This window comes from Triticum aestivum, chromosome 7D (genome assembly GCF_018294505.1).
Source record: "Triticum aestivum cultivar Chinese Spring chromosome 7D, IWGSC CS RefSeq v2.1, whole genome shotgun sequence".
In the NCBI taxonomy this organism is placed as follows: Eukaryota; Viridiplantae; Streptophyta; class Magnoliopsida; order Poales; family Poaceae; genus Triticum; species Triticum aestivum.
In genome coordinates, this window is record NC_057814.1 from 505,496,539 (window position 1) to 505,507,933 (window position 11,395).

At 49.0% G+C, this 11,395-nt stretch overlaps 1 pseudogene; it reads left to right on the forward strand.

Moving 5' to 3' along the window:
- The first annotated feature begins 10,688 nt into the window (after positions 1 to 10,688).
- LOC123171206 (uncharacterized) lies at positions 10,689 to 11,077 on the forward strand (annotated as a pseudogene).
- Positions 11,078 to 11,395: the final 318 nt, after the last annotated feature.

Sequence of the window (11,395 nt, forward strand, 5' to 3'; positions counted from 1 at the left end):
TCCTCCACCTCCAAGGAGTTGCTCCGACGATCGCCTCGTCTATCGCGGCTGCTCCATCCCCACAGCGCCGCCTTAACCTGCTCCACCAGAACCGCAGCATCCTCACCGACTCCTCGGACGAAGCCGAGGCCTACTCGGCGCCACCAAAGAGGTTGTACACTCATCGCATCGCACCTTCTCCTTAACTTGACCTCCCGGCGCCGGCGGTGCTCCATCCCGCACCCCCATGGAGCGGCTACCTTGAAGCCGGCGCCACGGGCGACATCTCCACGGTAGCTCTCCCCTAGTGCGAGGCCCCTTCGGCGGCGGCGTCCATACCAGTCGGATCTGCTGCTGCTGCTCCGGCTCTCGCTCGCTCGCTCGCACTACTGCTGTTATTCCGGCTCTCGCTCATCGCTCGCTCGCCCAGCTGCTGCTGCTGCTCTCCCCCTCGCTCGTGTTGCTGCTCTGCTCTGATTAAGCCACACTTCAGTTGACTGAATCGACTTTTGGGTCAGTCAATTTTCAGGGGTTGTGGGGCTCGCCGGAGTTAAGGAAGAACCACCCGCAGCGGGGACGGGGGCTCGCCGGAGAGGTACCCCACTATCTATCTTAGGGTTCAGGGTGGGGGCGGGGGCCTAGAGGGCTGGCCGGGGTGGCGGTGGCGAGTTGTTTCGGGGCGGCGAGGCGGCGCTGGCGCCGGCGGTTCGGCCGGTGGTGGCTGGCGGCTCAGGGGGGTGCAGGTTGAAGATGAACTGCAGGCCCTCCCTAAACGTCAAGTGCCTCTCTGCTACCATTGCGTTCAGTTTCGACAGTAGCATTCAGATTCCACAGTAAATTTCAGTTTCGACAGTTAAGTTCAGAGTCAACAGTTTTTACCTCATTTGTTGTAGTCAGGTGGTTTTTGGTGATGTTAATTTTACATCCATTTTACATCATCTATTGGAGATGCTATTAGAATCCCACTTGAGATTGACGATGTATGTCTTGTGCTGCTTCAGCCTTGACGTCTTACGGCTCACCGGAGTTGCTCCAACGACAGAACGATCCATCACAACAGAGCAGTGCCCTGGACGCCGTCTACAGATTCCTCAGATCTCCCTCCACACCTCCGACAGCCACCTCTGCCTCAACTGCTTCAGCGACCAACCCAATGATGCTGAGGTCGACACGGCTACGGCAAAGAGGTTGTACACTTGTTGCATCACTTATTACTATACATTCACGTCGATCCATTAGGGCTATTTTGGTTCAACGGAAAAACGTCGATCCACTCTAAATTTCTGCATGCTCTCCTTACATAATCTCACCATATTTTTTTCGTATGCATGTCAGATATTGTACACAGTCATGCTGAACATGTAGAGAAAAAGAGAAGAGTTTTGCACGGCAATACAATGTCATGCAGACATCGCTTCATGGTGGGTTCAATGGCAAACCCTCCCCACCCCTCTCCAGATTGTAATCCAGAGGAAGATATCTGTTCTGAGGCGGATTCAGACGCCGCTGACCACTTCTATTTACCCCCCAAGGTGTTTTCTCTACCTTGGCATGATGATGTTAGTCATATCATGCATATGTTGCCTTGCAGTGCCTACTTTTGACATCATATATGTCATCTGCTTAGTTTAGACATGTTCTGTAATGCCACCTGTTTAGTTTCTATATCATATATGGGAATTATGCAGTCTCATGTCTTTTAGCCAGCCATAATATATGTGAAATATGCAATGCCATCCTGTTTAACCAGGCATCATATATTTGAATGATATCTTGCCCATCCTTTTCTTCATTACATTTCCATTTGTCGACAATGTTTGTACATTAAACTACTCTTCCTGTGAATCAGCCATTTGGGTGGGAGATGGAAAAATCTGGAGTGAAAACAAGGCCTTCAGAGCAGACAGTGCTACCTGTCGAAGCAGATCTCTTGTTGGGTCCCGATAGCTCCTCAGAGATGGATTCAGAGACAGATGACCAGTCCTATTCCCCCACTGAGGTGTATGCTCTAACTTGGCACGGTTATACTGCTCATATCATGCATACAGTGTCTTGCATTGCATAGTTTAGACATCATATACACAATATTCAACACCATGTTCTTAGTTCAGACATCATATCGAATGCCCTCTGTTTAGCATATAAATCACATATGTGAATTAAATGATGCGATCCTGATTACTTAGATAACATGTAGGTGAATTATGTCATGCGATCCTGTTTAGTTATTCATCATATCTTTGAATTATGTTATGCTATGCTATCCAGTTTAGATAGACATCATATATGTGAAATTATGTCATGCTATCCGTTTTAGTTAAACAATATACATGTCAACTATTTCATGCCCTCTTTTTTCCACACTATCTATTGCATCTGTCTCTCATACAATGTCTGTACATTCAACTATGTTTCCTGTTTATCAGCCATTTGAATTGGAGCGGGTGATGCCAGTATCTAGCGGACTAAAAACACGGTCTTCAAATAAAACAGTGCTACCTCTTGGTGGAGATAGCACCCCGGTTGTACATGCACAAGAACCAGCCCTACCACACATAACCCAAACTCTCGCAGATTGTACCCCTACTGCGATGGACAGAGAACCAGCTTCACCCAATCTAACCCCAACCCTAGCCGATAGTAACCCAGTTCCTGTTGACACAACACCATCTCCACCACAGAGCTCCCAAACAAGAGCAGTTAGTAAGGCAGCTCCAGTGCCCAAAGGGCCAGTACTATCACGGCGAACCCCAACTCCACCAGTTAGTACGCCTATTCCTGTGGAGGAAGCACAACCAGCTAGTCGTAGTTTAGCATCTATCGCATTTGATGTTGTTAAATCGTATGTGCGTATCTTCCCATCTTGGAAATATTATACTGAAGATGAAGGAAAATGCCAGTTGCAGGTGTTTGTCCAGGAGTTATGTGTAAGTAATGTTATTCATGGCAATTACTTTGCTTCGTCCCATACATCCTAACTCCATGATGGTTATAATACAGCAAATTTTTCCATTTTTCTCTATAGAGAAGGACAGATTTGGAAACTCAGGATGAGGTAACCTGTGCTAATACCTCTGCTATCTTCAAGAATGCTTGGTGGCAGTATCGGAATTACCTGAAGAAAACGTACTTCACCAGCAAAGAAACTCATCAAATTCCCTTACGTTCTCCTGAGACACATTTACTGGACAATGACTGGGAACGCCTTGTTCTGTACTGGTCCCGAACAAAGAATGTGGTAAGGTCTATGAGCTCATTTTCTATTTTTTAGTATTATATTCTTGTGTCTTACTGTATTCTGTTCAAGTAGAACAAGTGCCTAAACCTGAAGAACAACTGTTCTAATTTAAGATCTCATTGCTAGCATAGTTCAAAAAAGCGCTAGGCGTTAATTGTGCGTTTTGCCACCGCCTTGCGCTTTACTGACCAAAGCGCATGCTTATGCGTAGTTATGCACAGATTATGCGTAGTTATGCGCAATGCGTTTTGCCAACGCCTAGAGCCTAGGCGCGCTTAAGCGCTCGCTTAGGTGCGCCTTTTTTAACTATGATTGATTTGCTCTTCTATCACTGTATTTACTCATACAAACTTATTTTTAGATTGAAGGATCCAATCGAAACTCCAATGGCACAGCAGGTATGTTCACGCATGTTTCTTTAACAGGTTTGCTCTTATCAATAGCTCTGTTGATTTCAATTTCAATTGTGTATACAGTTGACTTTCATATCATGCACATTACTAGCATCACAACAGAGCCAATAGTGTTGTTGGACATGTAGACCCGTGGTACCCATCTGAAATCTTGTTGTGCCGTGTAGTTTCCCACGCTTTGTATTGTTTCACTATTGCTTTGTCTTGAACTGATATGATTTGAACCGTGTCTCTATTTTGATTTGGCAAGACAATGCAGTGACCATAGGACATAGATATATGTTTGTTTGATGCTTTTATTATGTACTAGTACTTGGCAATAGAAGACTTGGTAGTTTAATCCTGTCCACCTTACTAATGAACTGGTTCACCGAAATGAGTTTCATATACTAGTACATGCTAAACTTGTTATGTGTCTGCTTGTTTCTTCTTTTAGAATGCTGACAGAATATTGGGGAAGAGTGCCTTATTAAGCAATGGTAAAGGAAGTAATGCAGATAAGGTTCAGGATAGTGACACATCCTTGTTGGTCTCCAACAAAGCTGATAAAACAGCTAAGGAAGACTATCTTGAAGACAGCGAGACAACCCCAAAGTCCTGTCTTGGTTTAGTGTTCGAGTTACTGGCCACTACCGCTTGCACAAGCTATTCAAACTCACTGTCTGAATCAGTTCGGTTTCTTGAGTCTCAACTACAAGCTGAAAGACATCGATCAGCTGTGCTGCGACAAGAAGCGGAAGGACTGCGGAAGTCCCTGGAGCATTCAGATGCATACTTTCTGGTGCAACAGCAAGCGTTGGAGGATTTTAGCGCCAAACAGGACAAAGCTAATCAGCTTGCTAAGCTTATTGCCAGCATGGTGGATACCCAGGATAACGTTTCTTGAGCTCTTCTGAAGTCGTTTCAGTTATGCTCTTGTTTTGCTGCCGCGTTTATTTGCACTGGTGGCCAATTTTGACGGCCAGTGTATGTAATGTGCTGCTTTGTTCCCTATATTTGCACTGGTGGCGAACTTTGATGCCTAGTGGATGTAATATGTGTAATAGCGGTAATAGGCTAGCGTTAATTGCTTGCTTATTTATTTCCTTATTGTCTTGTTTAGTTGTTTGCATGTAGTCATTGCAGTTCTTTTTCTGTTTTTTTCTAGTGGCCACAATAGCTATTTTTGGTAACTAGGCCAAAATAATCGTGGCAACACACGGACTGTTGTAACCATGGGCCTCCTGCAGGCCGTATGATCCATGGGCCTTCGTCCGGCCGTAGGATCCATCGGCCTTCTATACGGGCCTTAGGGTCCATGGGCCTTCTACGGGCCGTAGGGTCCATGGGCCTTCTACGGGCCGTACGATCCATGGGACTTATACGGGTCGTACTATCCATGGGCCTCATACGGGCCGTAGGATCCATGGGCCTTCTACGGGGCGTTTCATCATTTCGCCAATCATGGGTCGTACTATTCGTGGACCATAACGGGCCGTTAATAGGCCGTATTTGATAACTCTATGAAAACAGCCCAACGGGTTTTTTTGACATGAAAACGGCCCAATGTATTAACGGTCCGCAAACGGGCCAACTGTAATGACAAGCTGAATTTGGCCCACAAGCAGAAAATGACAGTAATGGGCCGTATGTAACCAAATGCTGCAAATGAGCCCAAGAATCAATGGGCCCTGAGAAGGCCGAAAGATAACTTGGGCTGGAAACGGCCCAATGGAATAACCGGCCGTTAATGGGTATAAAGTGATACACTGTTCATTACGGGCCAGTTTCACCACAGGCCGTTAATGGGCCAAGGGTTACAAAGGTCCTCATATGGGCCGAAAGAAGTCATGGGCCACACACGGGCCGGAAGTTAAAACGGGCTGAATCATATTGGATGGCCCAGATGACGCTACTGGGCCTAATTCGGATAGGGCGTAACGGGCCCTGGGTTAGCGGGCTATAAATGGGCTATATGCGAACATGCCGTTAACAGGCTTTCCGTGGGCCGGCCCGCCACCTTTTGACCAAATCAAACGGGTCGGCCTTTTCACAGGAATGGGCCTCTGTTGGGCCGTGCCACGTGTCGCTGTATCATAGGCGCCTTCGGTCCAATGAGCGGATGACATCTGTCCCAACGGTGAGCCGACACGTGTTTCCTCCAGCCAATGATGATTTTACACGTGGAAAATCCCCATTGGTCGGGGTTGTTAACGGGTTATCGGATCCAAAACCCGACCCGATAGCTTAACGACGTTCCGTTACGGTGGATGCCACGTGTCAGTCACCCTTGACGAAAGCACTTCTTTGACGCGCGATTTATCGTCATGGAAGTGGACATTTCCGTGATGATAATTTTGGTAATGTCATGGAACACTTCTACGACATCACAGGTATGACTATCTTGATTCTGTCATAAATTTGTCATGGATGTACATGCATAACAAAAAACGCGGCCTACTGTGACAAACATGTATCATCACATAAGTGTATTTTTTTGTAGTGTCTTGAGCTTTAGATAAGCGTAGTGCAGGACCGCATTGAAACGGGTGAAGGAGGTTCGTCCGAGCAGTGCGCGATAGCCACTGCGGAAGGGGACGATATCGAAGATCAAGTATTCGCTTCGGAAGTTGTCTAGTGAACCAAAGACGACCTCCAGTGTTATTGATCCCGTGCAGCAGGCCTCTACACCAGGTATTACTCCTTTAAAGGTAGTTTTAGTGGGCTTGATTCTTGAAGGATCAATGCCAATTTTGCGGACGGTGTCCTGATAAAGCAGGTTAAGACTACTGCCGCCGTCCATGAGGACTCGCGTAAGGTGGAATCCGTCGATGATTGGATCAAGGACCAGAGCTGCCGAACCTCCATGACGGATACTGGTTGGGTGGTCCTTTCAATCGAAGGTGATCGGACAGGCCGACCATGGATTGAATTTTGGGGCGACCGGCTCTATGGCGTAGATGTCACGTAATGAGCGCGTGCGCTCCCGCTTAGGGATATGTGTGACATATATCATGTTCACCGTTTTTACCTCGGGGGGAATTTCTTCTGTCCCCCTGTGCTCGGTTGACGAGGCTCTTCGTCATCATCCTTGCTGGGCGGCCCTTTCCAATTGTGTTCGACGTTGAGCTTGCCGGCTTTTTTGAAGACCCAACAATTTCTGTCGGTATGATTGGCAGGCTTATCGGGGGTGCCGTGAATCTGGCAAGGCCGATCGAGTATTTTGTCTAAACTGGATGGACCATCTCTATTTCCTTTGAATGGCTTCTTCCGTTGACCGGATTTGAAGCCATTGAATCCGGCGTTGAGCCGCCGTGTCTTTGGTACTTTCATTATTGATTCGACGCTTATGTTTGTTACGTCGTGGCTTGCCATTGCCGTCCCAGGCTTCGGAGGTGCCGGGGTCGCTGGTGCTATTGCTTCTACGGGCTAGCCAGTTGTCTTCTCCCGCGCAAAAGTGGGTCATGAGTGCGGTAAGGGCCGCCATGGACTTCGGCTTTTCTTGGCCGGGGTGTCCGGCGAGCCATTCGTCGCGGACGCTATGTTTAAAGGCCGCGAGGGCTTCGGCGTCCGGATAATCTACAATTTGCTTCTTTTTAATTAAGAACCTGGTCCAGAGTTTCCGAGCTGACTCTCCGGGTTGCTGGACTATGTGACTGAGGTCATCGGTGTCTGGGGGCGCACATAGCATAGGGGGTGTGCGGCGCCTCTGTATCGGGCCACGTCACGACGCAGTTCAGATGAAGTCCGTGTGTGGTTTTTGGCCCGGATAGGGTTATGCTTGTCGCGCCAGGCCTGATAGCCGTCTTCTCGCGCTGGGGCACACCCACGTGATCCGTAGATTGATCTGGTCTGACCGGCTCTATTGTCCAGGTCATGTCGTAGGTCGTAGGTGTGTCCTGGAGCCGCTGTTTCTCTGCCTCTACGGCGAGGTGGTGCGGGCTGGTGTTCGGCTTGAGTTGCCGCTCTATCCCGGCCACGTGGTGGTCGGTCGGGTCTATCAGCAGCATCAAGCGTTGGTAGTGTGGGCTCCAAGGCCTCGTCATCGAATTGGGGTAGCAGCTTGCGCTTCGGGTAACTCTTAGTTGGGCGTGCGAGGCCATATTCCTCGGCTGCCAGGACGTTAGTCCATCTGTCATTGAGTAAATCCTGATTAGCTTGAAGCTGCTGCTGCTTCTTTTTCAGGCTTTTTGCAGTAGCGATTAGCCGGCGCTTAAAGCGCTCTTGTTCGAGGGGTTCCTCAGGCACGATGAAATCTTCGTCGCCGAGGCTCACATCCTCTTCGGAGATCGGTAGGTATTTACTATACTCTAAGCCCTCGTTCCCGACAGGATCGTCGGGGTTAACTTGCCCATCCTCCCAGTCGTCCTGTTCGGATGTTGGCTCGACAGGGGCTTCGGGGTCTTTGGCGTTCTCTGGAGTGTTATTGTCTCCGGTGCCGGTATTGCTGTCCTTGTTGCGACGCGATTTTGAGCGGCGCCGCTGACGTTGACGCTTCGGGGGTGCTTCAGCAGGCCTGTCCTCAACCGAATCCTTCTCGCCATCGCCGTCGACCTCTTTGGGTGTGTCTACCATGTACACATCATATGTGGAAGTGGCCATCCATCGTCCGGTAAACGGCGGGTTTTGGCCCTGCTCATCTCCGGCATCATCGTCCATACTGTCGATGTCTTCAAAGGCGTAATTGAGCATGTCGGTTAGATCCTCGACAGTGGCTATGAAGTGGGTGGTGGGTGGGGCGTAAAATTCCCCGCTCTCAGCACCTGGCATGGACTGGGGGCAGTTCAGCAGCGATTCATCTGTAATAGCGAGGGATAGCATTAGGTCCAGAGTCTTGCTTAAAGGCGAGGGTTGGACGGGGGGACAAGGACTTTTGACGCTAAGTGAGGAGAAAGCCTCTGGGTCGCGCCCGCTTGCCACAGACTTCGGGAGTCCGGAGTTAGAATCCGGGGACTATTCCGGACCTTCGGTGACGAGGGGAGTCCGGCTAGGCTCCAGGTCCCCCGATGACACGGTCCTATCTGGATCTGTGGTAGTGAGCTCCACAATTTTGGAGAGTCCGGTGGGTTCCGCGCTCCCATCTTCGGACCCAGCAGTTTGCTCCAGATCTAAGGCCAGAGCGGTGGTCGGTGTCGCGAACCCCTCGAATATCAAGTCTCCTCGGATGTCGGCGATGTAGCTCAGATTTCCAAAACTGATTTGATGACCCGGGGCATGGCTGTCGATTTGCTCCAGATGGCCAATCGAATTGGCCCACAGTGCGAAGCCGCCGAATACGGAAATTTGGCCGGGGAGAAAAGTCTCCTTCAAGGTGGCATTGTTGTAGATGATTGATGGAGCCATCGAGCCTTCTGACAACGACACAGTGGAACTCTCAATGAAAGCACCAATGTTGGTGTCAAAACCGGCAGATCTCGGGTAGGGGGTCCCGAACTGTGCGTCTGAGGATCGAAGGTAACAGGAGACAGGGACACAATGTTTACCCAGGTTTGGGCCCTCTTAATGGAGTTGATTGACTTCGATGAGTATAGGGGTTACAAGAGTTGATCTACCTCGAGATCGTAATGGCTAAACCCTAGATGTCTAGCCTGTATGATTATGATTGCGTCTACGGACTAAGCCCTCCGGTTTATATAGACACTGGAGGGGCCTAGGGTTGTACAGAGTCGGTTTACAGAGAAAGGAATCTTTATATCCGAACGGCAAGCTTGACATCCACGCAAAGGAGAGTCCCATCCGGACACGGGGGGAAGCCTTCTATCTTGTATCTTCACGGCCCATCAGTCCGGCCCACGTCACATAGCCCGGACGCCCGGGGACCCCCTAATCCAGGACTCCCTTAGAGAGGATGAAGGTCGATGCCATGGCCTCTGTGATCGAAGCAATGTCGAGATGGATGCCCTTCTGACGATTCCCCTTCGGACCCATTTCAGATGTGAGGTTACTGGTGATGTTTCATACGGTAGAGTCTCTATGTTCGTCGTAACTGAGATCGGATTGCACGGGGTGGATATAGTTGACCAGCAGAAGGCGGCAATGAGTGCTACAACCGCTAGTATGAGCGGCGCTCTCGTACCACCCGTCATCTTCTCTTTTGGTAGGCCAAATGCAACGTGGTTTTTCCTCACGTGTTCATCTTTTCGTATGGAAGGTTTTTATGACGTCCAATTGATATATTTTGACCAAAAATGAGTGTTTTCAGTGAACGCTCCAAATCTACTTATTCTAGCGATCCTGGTGAAATCAAACAAAAATGTGTGAGCGATCACGGTAAAATGCAGAAAATCTTACATCTACTATGCAAGAACATGATGCAAAATGCACTCATCAGTGAACAGAATAGCGTAAGACATATTAATTAGAGCAGTACCTAAATCGTTAACTAGGATTATATAAAACAATTATTCATGGACTAGTATATTATGGGAGAATACCATGTAGGCTTCTAATATACTCCGTATACCAAATTTTTTAAATTATAAAAGTTCATCGAAAGTACAAAGCACCTCAAACGTAAAGTTCATCGGATACTACAGGTGCGTTGATCAAGAGGGCTGAAATGTATCAAGAGTACAGGAAGCACATCCCAATTCTTGATCACTGTGGTTCCCTGATCCCATCCACATCATGGCTGGGGGGTAGGGAGATCGGTGAAGCAGTTGTATGAGCAGCCCTTGAGTTACCTACATCCTCTTGAGACAGTGGGATCAGCAGAGGGTCGGGAGAGATAATGAGCACCAGGATGCTATCATTCACCCTATGAAAGCTCAAGCCCTCATTTGGGCCACCGAGGAAGCCCATAGGTTGACCACCTCTAGCGACCACTTAGGGAAGCTCTGGGCCAAAGATCCCATGTATCATGCTTACATAGATCCAGTGTTCCCTTCCCTAAAGTTGCATTAGCAAACATCGCAAATTGGACCATCTTATCCTGTCTATTTTGTTTCCGCCAGCTGTAATATGGCACATTTTGATTGTTAGCGAAGTAATATGAACCATATATCACTTGATGTTTAAAGTACGATATGTCATGGTCAGGGTCTCTTTTAACGCTAGTTTTAGCTCTCTGAACGGCATCTATGTTAAATAAGAAGAAACCTGGTGGCGTGGATTTAGTGCTTTGAGCCGGCACGGGTATCGTGGCGGACCATCTATACTGACAGTTGCTCCTCCAAAGGTTGAACCTAACTGGACTTGGTCCACTGGGAAAGATTGCAACGAGAAGGAAGTTCTAACCGAGTCTTTTGAAGAGCGGGAACGCACAAGGGCTGCAGTAACTGAAGGGGAGAAGCTTAACGGTGTGATGAACCCCCAACCAAGGCAGATCGAGAAAGAGAAGGATGCTTCATTCTCACAGAAGGAGAAGTGGAAGAGAGATCATGGGCAGGCCAGCAGGGGTAAGAACTACGTCGAGGAGGAGAAGCGGCTCCTGAGGGGGAGGGGCGTCTACTCTGGCTTTGATACTTGAAATTGTCCAGAACAAATTCTGAGAACCATGTTTATCTTGGTACTCATACTAAAATGGTCGTATGCTTCCATAGTTGGTGCAGAGGCCGGGAAGTGAAAATCTCTCCCATTTTTAGAAAAACATATGCTAGTGTGCTTCGCGTCGCCTCCCCTATGGCGGCGCCAGGGGCCCCTGATCCCGCGCCGCCAGCCCCTCCCCGCTCCTCCATCCCCAGCCGCCGCTGCCGCCGGCAAGGGCCGCGGTGGCGGCGGGCCCTGCACCATAGATCCAGGGTGGGTGGTCGCCGCGGCAGATCCTGTGAGGCGGAGGCGGCGTCTC